The following is a 13,027-nucleotide window of genomic DNA, read 5'->3' as shown; positions in this document are numbered from 1 at the left end:
CATTGAAGAGAAGAGTGATAGATTTGGAGTTGGCAAAAATTAGCGTGACAAAACTTCAAACGATCATAACTTTTGATAGAGAAGTCGGATTGAGACGCATAAAAAATGAAAGTTGTTCGAAACGAGGTAACAAGCACAAAAAAGGTGAACTCATGGTTTGACTGTCTAGGCCAGGAAGAGGAAGAAAAACATAACACAAAAAAGAAGTGCAACACGAGGACTTCCCAGGAGGTCACCCATCCTAGTACTACTCTCGCCCAAGCACGCTTGACTGCGGAGTTCTGATGGGATCCGGTGCATTAGTGCTGGTATGATCGCACCTGCCAAGCGTTGCGCGATCAATACCTATATGGGTTTGCAGGTGGGCTTCAGTTTCAAAATAGTTGGACCTCGAACGCGATAACTCGCTACACAACACTATTTCACGATCGTTTTTGTAGGTACTTTAAGATTTTTATTTAGAGCTCAGCAAATTGATTTTTGAGCCAATTTTTTTTGTGGTATCTTCGTTTAGTGTATATTTGATGGATGAGACCTTACATTGAAGAGAAGAGTGATAGATTTGGAGTTGGCAAAAATTAGCGTGACAAAACTTCAAACGATCATAACTTTTGATAGAGAAGTCGGATTGAGACGCATAAAAAATGAAAGTTGTTCGAAACGAGGTAACAAGCACAAAAAAGGTGAACTCATGGTTTGACTGTCTAGGCCAGGAAGAGGAAGAAAAACATAACACAAAAAAGAAGTGCAACACGAGGACTTCCCAGGAGGTCACCCATCCTAGTACTACTCTCGCCCAAGCACGCTTGACTGCGGAGTTCTGATGGGATCCGGTGCATTAGTGCTGGTATGATCGCACCTGCCAAGCGTTGCGCGATCAATACCTATATGGGTTTGCAGGTGGGCTTCAGTTTCAAAATAGTTGGACCTCGAACGCGATAACTCGCTACACAACACTATTTCACGATCGTTTTTGTAGGTACTTTAAGATTTTTATTTAGAGCTCAGCAAATTGATTTTTGAGCCAATTTTTTTTGTGGTATCTTCGTTTAGTGTATATTTGATGGATGAGACCTTACATTGAAGAGAAGAGTGATAGATTTGGAGTTGGCAAAAATTAGCGTGACAAAACTTCAAACGATCATAACTTTTGATAGAGAAGTCGGATTGAGACGCATAAAAAATGAAAGTTGTTCGAAACGAGGTAACAAGCACAAAAAAGGTGAACTCATGGTTTGACTGTCTAGGCCAGGAAGAGGAAGAAAAACATAACACAAAAAAGAAGTGCAACACGAGGACTTCCCAGGAGGTCACCCATCCTAGTACTACTCTCGCCCAAGCACGCTTGACTGCGGAGTTCTGATGGGATCCGGTGCATTAGTGCTGGTATGATCGCACCTGCCAAGCGTTGCGCGATCAATACCTATATGGGTTTGCAGGTGGGCTTCAGTTTCAAAATAGTTGGACCTCGAACGCGATAACTCGCTACACAACACTATTTCACGATCGTTTTTGTAGGTACTTTAAGATTTTTATTTAGAGCTCAGCAAATTGATTTTTGAGCCAATTTTTTTTGTGGTATCTTCGTTTAGTGTATATTTGATGGATGAGACCTTACATTGAAGAGAAGAGTGATAGATTTGGAGTTGGCAAAAATTAGCGTGACAAAACTTCAAACGATCATAACTTTTGATAGAGAAGTCGGATTGAGACGCATAAAAAATGAAAGTTGTTCGAAACGAGGTAACAAGCACAAAAAAGGTGAACTCATGGTTTGACTGTCTAGGCCAGGAAGAGGAAGAAAAACATAACACAAAAAAGAAGTGCAACACGAGGACTTCCCAGGAGGTCACCCATCCTAGTACTACTCTCGCCCAAGCACGCTTGACTGCGGAGTTCTGATGGGATCCGGTGCATTAGTGCTGGTATGATCGCACCTGCCAAGCGTTGCGCGATCAATACCTATATGGGTTTGCAGGTGGGCTTCAGTTTCAAAATAGTTGGACCTCGAACGCGATAACTCGCTACACAACACTATTTCACGATCGTTTTTGTAGGTACTTTAAGATTTTTATTTAGAGCTCAGCAAATTGATTTTTGAGCCAATTTTTTTTGTGGTATCTTCGTTTAGTGTATATTTGATGGATGAGACCTTACATTGAAGAGAAGAGTGATAGATTTGGAGTTGGCAAAAATTAGCGTGACAAAACTTCAAACGATCATAACTTTTGATAGAGAAGTCGGATTGAGACGCATAAAAAATGAAAGTTGTTCGAAACGAGGTAACAAGCACAAAAAAGGTGAACTCATGGTTTGACTGTCTAGGCCAGGAAGAGGAAGAAAAACATAACACAAAAAAGAAGTGCAACACGAGGACTTCCCAGGAGGTCACCCATCCTAGTACTACTCTCGCCCAAGCACGCTTGACTGCGGAGTTCTGATGGGATCCGGTGCATTAGTGCTGGTATGATCGCACCTGCCAAGCGTTGCGCGATCAATACCTATATGGGTTTGCAGGTGGGCTTCAGTTTCAAAATAGTTGGACCTCGAACGCGATAACTCGCTACACAACACTATTTCACGATCGTTTTTGTAGGTACTTTAAGATTTTTATTTAGAGCTCAGCAAATTGATTTTTGAGCCAATTTTTTTTGTGGTATCTTCGTTTAGTGTATATTTGATGGATGAGACCTTACATTGAAGAGAAGAGTGATAGATTTGGAGTTGGCAAAAATTAGCGTGACAAAACTTCAAACGATCATAACTTTTGATAGAGAAGTCGGATTGAGACGCATAAAAAATGAAAGTTGTTCGAAACGAGGTAACAAGCACAAAAAAGGTGAACTCATGGTTTGACTGTCTAGGCCAGGAAGAGGAAGAAAAACATAACACAAAAAAGAAGTGCAACACGAGGACTTCCCAGGAGGTCACCCATCCTAGTACTACTCTCGCCCAAGCACGCTTGACTGCGGAGTTCTGATGGGATCCGGTGCATTAGTGCTGGTATGATCGCACCTGCCAAGCGTTGCGCGATCAATACCTATATGGGTTTGCAGGTGGGCTTCAGTTTCAAAATAGTTGGACCTCGAACGCGATAACTCGCTACACAACACTATTTCACGATCGTTTTTGTAGGTACTTTAAGATTTTTATTTAGAGCTCAGCAAATTGATTTTTGAGCCAATTTTTTTTGTGGTATCTTCGTTTAGTGTATATTTGATGGATGAGACCTTACATTGAAGAGAAGAGTGATAGATTTGGAGTTGGCAAAAATTAGCGTGACAAAACTTCAAACGATCATAACTTTTGATAGAGAAGTCGGATTGAGACGCATAAAAAATGAAAGTTGTTCGAAACGAGGTAACAAGCACAAAAAAGGTGAACTCATGGTTTGACTGTCTAGGCCAGGAAGAGGAAGAAAAACATAACACAAAAAAGAAGTGCAACACGAGGACTTCCCAGGAGGTCACCCATCCTAGTACTACTCTCGCCCAAGCACGCTTGACTGCGGAGTTCTGATGGGATCCGGTGCATTAGTGCTGGTATGATCGCACCTGCCAAGCGTTGCGCGATCAATACCTATATGGGTTTGCAGGTGGGCTTCAGTTTCAAAATAGTTGGACCTCGAACGCGATAACTCGCTACACAACACTATTTCACGATCGTTTTTGTAGGTACTTTAAGATTTTTATTTAGAGCTCAGCAAATTGATTTTTGAGCCAATTTTTTTTGTGGTATCTTCGTTTAGTGTATATTTGATGGATGAGACCTTACATTGAAGAGAAGAGTGATAGATTTGGAGTTGGCAAAAATTAGCGTGACAAAACTTCAAACGATCATAACTTTTGATAGAGAAGTCGGATTGAGACGCATAAAAAATGAAAGTTGTTCGAAACGAGGTAACAAGCACAAAAAAGGTGAACTCATGGTTTGACTGTCTAGGCCAGGAAGAGGAAGAAAAACATAACACAAAAAAGAAGTGCAACACGAGGACTTCCCAGGAGGTCACCCATCCTAGTACTACTCTCGCCCAAGCACGCTTGACTGCGGAGTTCTGATGGGATCCGGTGCATTAGTGCTGGTATGATCGCACCTGCCAAGCGTTGCGCGATCAATACCTATATGGGTTTGCAGGTGGGCTTCAGTTTCAAAATAGTTGGACCTCGAACGCGATAACTCGCTACACAACACTATTTCACGATCGTTTTTGTAGGTACTTTAAGATTTTTATTTAGAGCTCAGCAAATTGATTTTTGAGCCAATTTTTTTTGTGGTATCTTCGTTTAGTGTATATTTGATGGATGAGACCTTACATTGAAGAGAAGAGTGATAGATTTGGAGTTGGCAAAAATTAGCGTGACAAAACTTCAAACGATCATAACTTTTGATAGAGAAGTCGGATTGAGACGCATAAAAAATGAAAGTTGTTCGAAACGAGGTAACAAGCACAAAAAAGGTGAACTCATGGTTTGACTGTCTAGGCCAGGAAGAGGAAGAAAAACATAACACAAAAAAGAAGTGCAACACGAGGACTTCCCAGGAGGTCACCCATCCTAGTACTACTCTCGCCCAAGCACGCTTGACTGCGGAGTTCTGATGGGATCCGGTGCATTAGTGCTGGTATGATCGCACCTGCCAAGCGTTGCGCGATCAATACCTATATGGGTTTGCAGGTGGGCTTCAGTTTCAAAATAGTTGGACCTCGAACGCGATAACTCGCTACACAACACTATTTCACGATCGTTTTTGTAGGTACTTTAAGATTTTTATTTAGAGCTCAGCAAATTGATTTTTGAGCCAATTTTTTTTGTGGTATCTTCGTTTAGTGTATATTTGATGGATGAGACCTTACATTGAAGAGAAGAGTGATAGATTTGGAGTTGGCAAAAATTAGCGTGACAAAACTTCAAACGATCATAACTTTTGATAGAGAAGTCGGATTGAGACGCATAAAAAATGAAAGTTGTTCGAAACGAGGTAACAAGCACAAAAAAGGTGAACTCATGGTTTGACTGTCTAGGCCAGGAAGAGGAAGAAAAACATAACACAAAAAAGAAGTGCAACACGAGGACTTCCCAGGAGGTCACCCATCCTAGTACTACTCTCGCCCAAGCACGCTTGACTGCGGAGTTCTGATGGGATCCGGTGCATTAGTGCTGGTATGATCGCACCTGCCAAGCGTTGCGCGATCAATACCTATATGGGTTTGCAGGTGGGCTTCAGTTTCAAAATAGTTGGACCTCGAACGCGATAACTCGCTACACAACACTATTTCACGATCGTTTTTGTAGGTACTTTAAGATTTTTATTTAGAGCTCAGCAAATTGATTTTTGAGCCAATTTTTTTTGTGGTATCTTCGTTTAGTGTATATTTGATGGATGAGACCTTACATTGAAGAGAAGAGTGATAGATTTGGAGTTGGCAAAAATTAGCGTGACAAAACTTCAAACGATCATAACTTTTGATAGAGAAGTCGGATTGAGACGCATAAAAAATGAAAGTTGTTCGAAACGAGGTAACAAGCACAAAAAAGGTGAACTCATGGTTTGACTGTCTAGGCCAGGAAGAGGAAGAAAAACATAACACAAAAAAGAAGTGCAACACGAGGACTTCCCAGGAGGTCACCCATCCTAGTACTACTCTCGCCCAAGCACGCTTGACTGCGGAGTTCTGATGGGATCCGGTGCATTAGTGCTGGTATGATCGCACCTGCCAAGCGTTGCGCGATCAATACCTATATGGGTTTGCAGGTGGGCTTCAGTTTCAAAATAGTTGGACCTCGAACGCGATAACTCGCTACACAACACTATTTCACGATCGTTTTTGTAGGTACTTTAAGATTTTTATTTAGAGCTCAGCAAATTGATTTTTGAGCCAATTTTTTTTGTGGTATCTTCGTTTAGTGTATATTTGATGGATGAGACCTTACATTGAAGAGAAGAGTGATAGATTTGGAGTTGGCAAAAATTAGCGTGACAAAACTTCAAACGATCATAACTTTTGATAGAGAAGTCGGATTGAGACGCATAAAAAATGAAAGTTGTTCGAAACGAGGTAACAAGCACAAAAAAGGTGAACTCATGGTTTGACTGTCTAGGCCAGGAAGAGGAAGAAAAACATAACACAAAAAAGAAGTGCAACACGAGGACTTCCCAGGAGGTCACCCATCCTAGTACTACTCTCGCCCAAGCACGCTTGACTGCGGAGTTCTGATGGGATCCGGTGCATTAGTGCTGGTATGATCGCACCTGCCAAGCGTTGCGCGATCAATACCTATATGGGTTTGCAGGTGGGCTTCAGTTTCAAAATAGTTGGACCTCGAACGCGATAACTCGCTACACAACACTATTTCACGATCGTTTTTGTAGGTACTTTAAGATTTTTATTTAGAGCTCAGCAAATTGATTTTTGAGCCAATTTTTTTTGTGGTATCTTCGTTTAGTGTATATTTGATGGATGAGACCTTACATTGAAGAGAAGAGTGATAGATTTGGAGTTGGCAAAAATTAGCGTGACAAAACTTCAAACGATCATAACTTTTGATAGAGAAGTCGGATTGAGACGCATAAAAAATGAAAGTTGTTCGAAACGAGGTAACAAGCACAAAAAAGGTGAACTCATGGTTTGACTGTCTAGGCCAGGAAGAGGAAGAAAAACATAACACAAAAAAGAAGTGCAACACGAGGACTTCCCAGGAGGTCACCCATCCTAGTACTACTCTCGCCCAAGCACGCTTGACTGCGGAGTTCTGATGGGATCCGGTGCATTAGTGCTGGTATGATCGCACCTGCCAAGCGTTGCGCGATCAATACCTATATGGGTTTGCAGGTGGGCTTCAGTTTCAAAATAGTTGGACCTCGAACGCGATAACTCGCTACACAACACTATTTCACGATCGTTTTTGTAGGTACTTTAAGATTTTTATTTAGAGCTCAGCAAATTGATTTTTGAGCCAATTTTTTTTGTGGTATCTTCGTTTAGTGTATATTTGATGGATGAGACCTTACATTGAAGAGAAGAGTGATAGATTTGGAGTTGGCAAAAATTAGCGTGACAAAACTTCAAACGATCATAACTTTTGATAGAGAAGTCGGATTGAGACGCATAAAAAATGAAAGTTGTTCGAAACGAGGTAACAAGCACAAAAAAGGTGAACTCATGGTTTGACTGTCTAGGCCAGGAAGAGGAAGAAAAACATAACACAAAAAAGAAGTGCAACACGAGGACTTCCCAGGAGGTCACCCATCCTAGTACTACTCTCGCCCAAGCACGCTTGACTGCGGAGTTCTGATGGGATCCGGTGCATTAGTGCTGGTATGATCGCACCTGCCAAGCGTTGCGCGATCAATACCTATATGGGTTTGCAGGTGGGCTTCAGTTTCAAAATAGTTGGACCTCGAACGCGATAACTCGCTACACAACACTATTTCACGATCGTTTTTGTAGGTACTTTAAGATTTTTATTTAGAGCTCAGCAAATTGATTTTTGAGCCAATTTTTTTTGTGGTATCTTCGTTTAGTGTATATTTGATGGATGAGACCTTACATTGAAGAGAAGAGTGATAGATTTGGAGTTGGCAAAAATTAGCGTGACAAAACTTCAAACGATCATAACTTTTGATAGAGAAGTCGGATTGAGACGCATAAAAAATGAAAGTTGTTCGAAACGAGGTAACAAGCACAAAAAAGGTGAACTCATGGTTTGACTGTCTAGGCCAGGAAGAGGAAGAAAAACATAACACAAAAAAGAAGTGCAACACGAGGACTTCCCAGGAGGTCACCCATCCTAGTACTACTCTCGCCCAAGCACGCTTGACTGCGGAGTTCTGATGGGATCCGGTGCATTAGTGCTGGTATGATCGCACCTGCCAAGCGTTGCGCGATCAATACCTATATGGGTTTGCAGGTGGGCTTCAGTTTCAAAATAGTTGGACCTCGAACGCGATAACTCGCTACACAACACTATTTCACGATCGTTTTTGTAGGTACTTTAAGATTTTTATTTAGAGCTCAGCAAATTGATTTTTGAGCCAATTTTTTTTGTGGTATCTTCGTTTAGTGTATATTTGATGGATGAGACCTTACATTGAAGAGAAGAGTGATAGATTTGGAGTTGGCAAAAATTAGCGTGACAAAACTTCAAACGATCATAACTTTTGATAGAGAAGTCGGATTGAGACGCATAAAAAATGAAAGTTGTTCGAAACGAGGTAACAAGCACAAAAAAGGTGAACTCATGGTTTGACTGTCTAGGCCAGGAAGAGGAAGAAAAACATAACACAAAAAAGAAGTGCAACACGAGGACTTCCCAGGAGGTCACCCATCCTAGTACTACTCTCGCCCAAGCACGCTTGACTGCGGAGTTCTGATGGGATCCGGTGCATTAGTGCTGGTATGATCGCACCTGCCAAGCGTTGCGCGATCAATACCTATATGGGTTTGCAGGTGGGCTTCAGTTTCAAAATAGTTGGACCTCGAACGCGATAACTCGCTACACAACACTATTTCACGATCGTTTTTGTAGGTACTTTAAGATTTTTATTTAGAGCTCAGCAAATTGATTTTTGAGCCAATTTTTTTTGTGGTATCTTCGTTTAGTGTATATTTGATGGATGAGACCTTACATTGAAGAGAAGAGTGATAGATTTGGAGTTGGCAAAAATTAGCGTGACAAAACTTCAAACGATCATAACTTTTGATAGAGAAGTCGGATTGAGACGCATAAAAAATGAAAGTTGTTCGAAACGAGGTAACAAGCACAAAAAAGGTGAACTCATGGTTTGACTGTCTAGGCCAGGAAGAGGAAGAAAAACATAACACAAAAAAGAAGTGCAACACGAGGACTTCCCAGGAGGTCACCCATCCTAGTACTACTCTCGCCCAAGCACGCTTGACTGCGGAGTTCTGATGGGATCCGGTGCATTAGTGCTGGTATGATCGCACCTGCCAAGCGTTGCGCGATCAATACCTATATGGGTTTGCAGGTGGGCTTCAGTTTCAAAATAGTTGGACCTCGAACGCGATAACTCGCTACACAACACTATTTCACGATCGTTTTTGTAGGTACTTTAAGATTTTTATTTAGAGCTCAGCAAATTGATTTTTGAGCCAATTTTTTTTGTGGTATCTTCGTTTAGTGTATATTTGATGGATGAGACCTTACATTGAAGAGAAGAGTGATAGATTTGGAGTTGGCAAAAATTAGCGTGACAAAACTTCAAACGATCATAACTTTTGATAGAGAAGTCGGATTGAGACGCATAAAAAATGAAAGTTGTTCGAAACGAGGTAACAAGCACAAAAAAGGTGAACTCATGGTTTGACTGTCTAGGCCAGGAAGAGGAAGAAAAACATAACACAAAAAAGAAGTGCAACACGAGGACTTCCCAGGAGGTCACCCATCCTAGTACTACTCTCGCCCAAGCACGCTTGACTGCGGAGTTCTGATGGGATCCGGTGCATTAGTGCTGGTATGATCGCACCTGCCAAGCGTTGCGCGATCAATACCTATATGGGTTTGCAGGTGGGCTTCAGTTTCAAAATAGTTGGACCTCGAACGCGATAACTCGCTACACAACACTATTTCACGATCGTTTTTGTAGGTACTTTAAGATTTTTATTTAGAGCTCAGCAAATTGATTTTTGAGCCAATTTTTTTTGTGGTATCTTCGTTTAGTGTATATTTGATGGATGAGACCTTACATTGAAGAGAAGAGTGATAGATTTGGAGTTGGCAAAAATTAGCGTGACAAAACTTCAAACGATCATAACTTTTGATAGAGAAGTCGGATTGAGACGCATAAAAAATGAAAGTTGTTCGAAACGAGGTAACAAGCACAAAAAAGGTGAACTCATGGTTTGACTGTCTAGGCCAGGAAGAGGAAGAAAAACATAACACAAAAAAGAAGTGCAACACGAGGACTTCCCAGGAGGTCACCCATCCTAGTACTACTCTCGCCCAAGCACGCTTGACTGCGGAGTTCTGATGGGATCCGGTGCATTAGTGCTGGTATGATCGCACCTGCCAAGCGTTGCGCGATCAATACCTATATGGGTTTGCAGGTGGGCTTCAGTTTCAAAATAGTTGGACCTCGAACGCGATAACTCGCTACACAACACTATTTCACGATCGTTTTTGTAGGTACTTTAAGATTTTTATTTAGAGCTCAGCAAATTGATTTTTGAGCCAATTTTTTTTGTGGTATCTTCGTTTAGTGTATATTTGATGGATGAGACCTTACATTGAAGAGAAGAGTGATAGATTTGGAGTTGGCAAAAATTAGCGTGACAAAACTTCAAACGATCATAACTTTTGATAGAGAAGTCGGATTGAGACGCATAAAAAATGAAAGTTGTTCGAAACGAGGTAACAAGCACAAAAAAGGTGAACTCATGGTTTGACTGTCTAGGCCAGGAAGAGGAAGAAAAACATAACACAAAAAAGAAGTGCAACACGAGGACTTCCCAGGAGGTCACCCATCCTAGTACTACTCTCGCCCAAGCACGCTTGACTGCGGAGTTCTGATGGGATCCGGTGCATTAGTGCTGGTATGATCGCACCTGCCAAGCGTTGCGCGATCAATACCTATATGGGTTTGCAGGTGGGCTTCAGTTTCAAAATAGTTGGACCTCGAACGCGATAACTCGCTACACAACACTATTTCACGATCGTTTTTGTAGGTACTTTAAGATTTTTATTTAGAGCTCAGCAAATTGATTTTTGAGCCAATTTTTTTTGTGGTATCTTCGTTTAGTGTATATTTGATGGATGAGACCTTACATTGAAGAGAAGAGTGATAGATTTGGAGTTGGCAAAAATTAGCGTGACAAAACTTCAAACGATCATAACTTTTGATAGAGAAGTCGGATTGAGACGCATAAAAAATGAAAGTTGTTCGAAACGAGGTAACAAGCACAAAAAAGGTGAACTCATGGTTTGACTGTCTAGGCCAGGAAGAGGAAGAAAAACATAACACAAAAAAGAAGTGCAACACGAGGACTTCCCAGGAGGTCACCCATCCTAGTACTACTCTCGCCCAAGCACGCTTGACTGCGGAGTTCTGATGGGATCCGGTGCATTAGTGCTGGTATGATCGCACCTGCCAAGCGTTGCGCGATCAATACCTATATGGGTTTGCAGGTGGGCTTCAGTTTCAAAATAGTTGGACCTCGAACGCGATAACTCGCTACACAACACTATTTCACGATCGTTTTTGTAGGTACTTTAAGATTTTTATTTAGAGCTCAGCAAATTGATTTTTGAGCCAATTTTTTTTGTGGTATCTTCGTTTAGTGTATATTTGATGGATGAGACCTTACATTGAAGAGAAGAGTGATAGATTTGGAGTTGGCAAAAATTAGCGTGACAAAACTTCAAACGATCATAACTTTTGATAGAGAAGTCGGATTGAGACGCATAAAAAATGAAAGTTGTTCGAAACGAGGTAACAAGCACAAAAAAGGTGAACTCATGGTTTGACTGTCTAGGCCAGGAAGAGGAAGAAAAACATAACACAAAAAAGAAGTGCAACACGAGGACTTCCCAGGAGGTCACCCATCCTAGTACTACTCTCGCCCAAGCACGCTTGACTGCGGAGTTCTGATGGGATCCGGTGCATTAGTGCTGGTATGATCGCACCTGCCAAGCGTTGCGCGATCAATACCTATATGGGTTTGCAGGTGGGCTTCAGTTTCAAAATAGTTGGACCTCGAACGCGATAACTCGCTACACAACACTATTTCACGATCGTTTTTGTAGGTACTTTAAGATTTTTATTTAGAGCTCAGCAAATTGATTTTTGAGCCAATTTTTTTTGTGGTATCTTCGTTTAGTGTATATTTGATGGATGAGACCTTACATTGAAGAGAAGAGTGATAGATTTGGAGTTGGCAAAAATTAGCGTGACAAAACTTCAAACGATCATAACTTTTGATAGAGAAGTCGGATTGAGACGCATAAAAAATGAAAGTTGTTCGAAACGAGGTAACAAGCACAAAAAAGGTGAACTCATGGTTTGACTGTCTAGGCCAGGAAGAGGAAGAAAAACATAACACAAAAAAGAAGTGCAACACGAGGACTTCCCAGGAGGTCACCCATCCTAGTACTACTCTCGCCCAAGCACGCTTGACTGCGGAGTTCTGATGGGATCCGGTGCATTAGTGCTGGTATGATCGCACCTGCCAAGCGTTGCGCGATCAATACCTATATGGGTTTGCAGGTGGGCTTCAGTTTCAAAATAGTTGGACCTCGAACGCGATAACTCGCTACACAACACTATTTCACGATCGTTTTTGTAGGTACTTTAAGATTTTTATTTAGAGCTCAGCAAATTGATTTTTGAGCCAATTTTTTTTGTGGTATCTTCGTTTAGTGTATATTTGATGGATGAGACCTTACATTGAAGAGAAGAGTGATAGATTTGGAGTTGGCAAAAATTAGCGTGACAAAACTTCAAACGATCATAACTTTTGATAGAGAAGTCGGATTGAGACGCATAAAAAATGAAAGTTGTTCGAAACGAGGTAACAAGCACAAAAAAGGTGAACTCATGGTTTGACTGTCTAGGCCAGGAAGAGGAAGAAAAACATAACACAAAAAAGAAGTGCAACACGAGGACTTCCCAGGAGGTCACCCATCCTAGTACTACTCTCGCCCAAGCACGCTTGACTGCGGAGTTCTGATGGGATCCGGTGCATTAGTGCTGGTATGATCGCACCTGCCAAGCGTTGCGCGATCAATACCTATATGGGTTTGCAGGTGGGCTTCAGTTTCAAAATAGTTGGACCTCGAACGCGATAACTCGCTACACAACACTATTTCACGATCGTTTTTGTAGGTACTTTAAGATTTTTATTTAGAGCTCAGCAAATTGATTTTTGAGCCAATTTTTTTTGTGGTATCTTCGTTTAGTGTATATTTGATGGATGAGACCTTACATTGAAGAGAAGAGTGATAGATTTGGAGTTGGCAAAAATTAGCGTGACAAAACTTCAAACGATCATAACTTTTGATAGAGAAGTCGGATT

General features: G+C 41.3%; 24 non-coding genes across 24 annotated transcripts; all 24 read right to left on the bottom strand.

Moving 5' to 3' along the window:
* Positions 1-203: 203 nt before the first annotated feature.
* Positions 204-322, bottom strand: LOC150024298 (5S ribosomal RNA). The gene has a single exon (XR_016516831.1). It is a non-coding gene; the product is annotated as a 5S ribosomal RNA (ribosomal RNA).
* A 420-nt stretch (positions 323-742) lies between these two features.
* On the bottom strand, positions 743-861 carry LOC150024297 (5S ribosomal RNA). The gene has a single exon (XR_016516830.1). It is a non-coding gene; the product is annotated as a 5S ribosomal RNA (ribosomal RNA).
* A 420-nt stretch (positions 862-1,281) lies between these two features.
* LOC150024296 (5S ribosomal RNA) lies at positions 1,282-1,400 on the bottom strand. Its single transcript, XR_016516829.1, has one exon. It is a non-coding gene; the product is annotated as a 5S ribosomal RNA (ribosomal RNA).
* A 420-nt stretch (positions 1,401-1,820) lies between these two features.
* On the bottom strand, positions 1,821-1,939 carry LOC150024295 (5S ribosomal RNA). Its single transcript, XR_016516828.1, has one exon. It is a non-coding gene; the product is annotated as a 5S ribosomal RNA (ribosomal RNA).
* Positions 1,940-2,359: 420 nt separating this feature from the next.
* Positions 2,360-2,478, bottom strand: LOC150024294 (5S ribosomal RNA). The gene has a single exon (XR_016516827.1). It is a non-coding gene; the product is annotated as a 5S ribosomal RNA (ribosomal RNA).
* Positions 2,479-2,898: 420 nt separating this feature from the next.
* Positions 2,899-3,017, bottom strand: LOC150024293 (5S ribosomal RNA). Its single transcript, XR_016516825.1, has one exon. It is a non-coding gene; the product is annotated as a 5S ribosomal RNA (ribosomal RNA).
* A 420-nt stretch (positions 3,018-3,437) lies between these two features.
* LOC150024292 (5S ribosomal RNA) lies at positions 3,438-3,556 on the bottom strand. The gene has a single exon (XR_016516824.1). It is a non-coding gene; the product is annotated as a 5S ribosomal RNA (ribosomal RNA).
* Positions 3,557-3,976: 420 nt separating this feature from the next.
* Positions 3,977-4,095, bottom strand: LOC150024291 (5S ribosomal RNA). Its single transcript, XR_016516823.1, has one exon. It is a non-coding gene; the product is annotated as a 5S ribosomal RNA (ribosomal RNA).
* Positions 4,096-4,515: 420 nt separating this feature from the next.
* On the bottom strand, positions 4,516-4,634 carry LOC150024290 (5S ribosomal RNA). The gene has a single exon (XR_016516822.1). It is a non-coding gene; the product is annotated as a 5S ribosomal RNA (ribosomal RNA).
* Positions 4,635-5,054: 420 nt separating this feature from the next.
* Positions 5,055-5,173, bottom strand: LOC150024289 (5S ribosomal RNA). The gene has a single exon (XR_016516821.1). It is a non-coding gene; the product is annotated as a 5S ribosomal RNA (ribosomal RNA).
* A 420-nt stretch (positions 5,174-5,593) lies between these two features.
* On the bottom strand, positions 5,594-5,712 carry LOC150024288 (5S ribosomal RNA). Its single transcript, XR_016516820.1, has one exon. It is a non-coding gene; the product is annotated as a 5S ribosomal RNA (ribosomal RNA).
* A 420-nt stretch (positions 5,713-6,132) lies between these two features.
* On the bottom strand, positions 6,133-6,251 carry LOC150024287 (5S ribosomal RNA). The gene has a single exon (XR_016516819.1). It is a non-coding gene; the product is annotated as a 5S ribosomal RNA (ribosomal RNA).
* A 420-nt stretch (positions 6,252-6,671) lies between these two features.
* Positions 6,672-6,790, bottom strand: LOC150024286 (5S ribosomal RNA). Its single transcript, XR_016516818.1, has one exon. It is a non-coding gene; the product is annotated as a 5S ribosomal RNA (ribosomal RNA).
* A 420-nt stretch (positions 6,791-7,210) lies between these two features.
* Positions 7,211-7,329, bottom strand: LOC150024285 (5S ribosomal RNA). The gene has a single exon (XR_016516817.1). It is a non-coding gene; the product is annotated as a 5S ribosomal RNA (ribosomal RNA).
* A 420-nt stretch (positions 7,330-7,749) lies between these two features.
* Positions 7,750-7,868, bottom strand: LOC150024284 (5S ribosomal RNA). Its single transcript, XR_016516816.1, has one exon. It is a non-coding gene; the product is annotated as a 5S ribosomal RNA (ribosomal RNA).
* A 420-nt stretch (positions 7,869-8,288) lies between these two features.
* On the bottom strand, positions 8,289-8,407 carry LOC150024283 (5S ribosomal RNA). Its single transcript, XR_016516814.1, has one exon. It is a non-coding gene; the product is annotated as a 5S ribosomal RNA (ribosomal RNA).
* A 420-nt stretch (positions 8,408-8,827) lies between these two features.
* Positions 8,828-8,946, bottom strand: LOC150024282 (5S ribosomal RNA). Its single transcript, XR_016516813.1, has one exon. It is a non-coding gene; the product is annotated as a 5S ribosomal RNA (ribosomal RNA).
* Positions 8,947-9,366: 420 nt separating this feature from the next.
* LOC150024281 (5S ribosomal RNA) lies at positions 9,367-9,485 on the bottom strand. The gene has a single exon (XR_016516812.1). It is a non-coding gene; the product is annotated as a 5S ribosomal RNA (ribosomal RNA).
* A 420-nt stretch (positions 9,486-9,905) lies between these two features.
* LOC150024280 (5S ribosomal RNA) lies at positions 9,906-10,024 on the bottom strand. The gene has a single exon (XR_016516811.1). It is a non-coding gene; the product is annotated as a 5S ribosomal RNA (ribosomal RNA).
* A 420-nt stretch (positions 10,025-10,444) lies between these two features.
* On the bottom strand, positions 10,445-10,563 carry LOC150024279 (5S ribosomal RNA). Its single transcript, XR_016516810.1, has one exon. It is a non-coding gene; the product is annotated as a 5S ribosomal RNA (ribosomal RNA).
* Positions 10,564-10,983: 420 nt separating this feature from the next.
* Positions 10,984-11,102, bottom strand: LOC150024278 (5S ribosomal RNA). Its single transcript, XR_016516809.1, has one exon. It is a non-coding gene; the product is annotated as a 5S ribosomal RNA (ribosomal RNA).
* Positions 11,103-11,522: 420 nt separating this feature from the next.
* LOC150024277 (5S ribosomal RNA) lies at positions 11,523-11,641 on the bottom strand. Its single transcript, XR_016516808.1, has one exon. It is a non-coding gene; the product is annotated as a 5S ribosomal RNA (ribosomal RNA).
* A 420-nt stretch (positions 11,642-12,061) lies between these two features.
* LOC150024276 (5S ribosomal RNA) lies at positions 12,062-12,180 on the bottom strand. The gene has a single exon (XR_016516807.1). It is a non-coding gene; the product is annotated as a 5S ribosomal RNA (ribosomal RNA).
* Positions 12,181-12,600: 420 nt separating this feature from the next.
* On the bottom strand, positions 12,601-12,719 carry LOC150024275 (5S ribosomal RNA). Its single transcript, XR_016516806.1, has one exon. It is a non-coding gene; the product is annotated as a 5S ribosomal RNA (ribosomal RNA).
* Positions 12,720-13,027: the final 308 nt, after the last annotated feature.

This window comes from Phaseolus vulgaris, chromosome 10, assembly GCF_051622355.1.
Source record: "Phaseolus vulgaris cultivar YP4 chromosome 10, ASM5162235v1, whole genome shotgun sequence".
NCBI lineage: Eukaryota > Viridiplantae > Streptophyta > Magnoliopsida > Fabales > Fabaceae > Phaseolus > Phaseolus vulgaris.
This window is presented reverse-complemented; position numbering and strand designations above follow the sequence as displayed.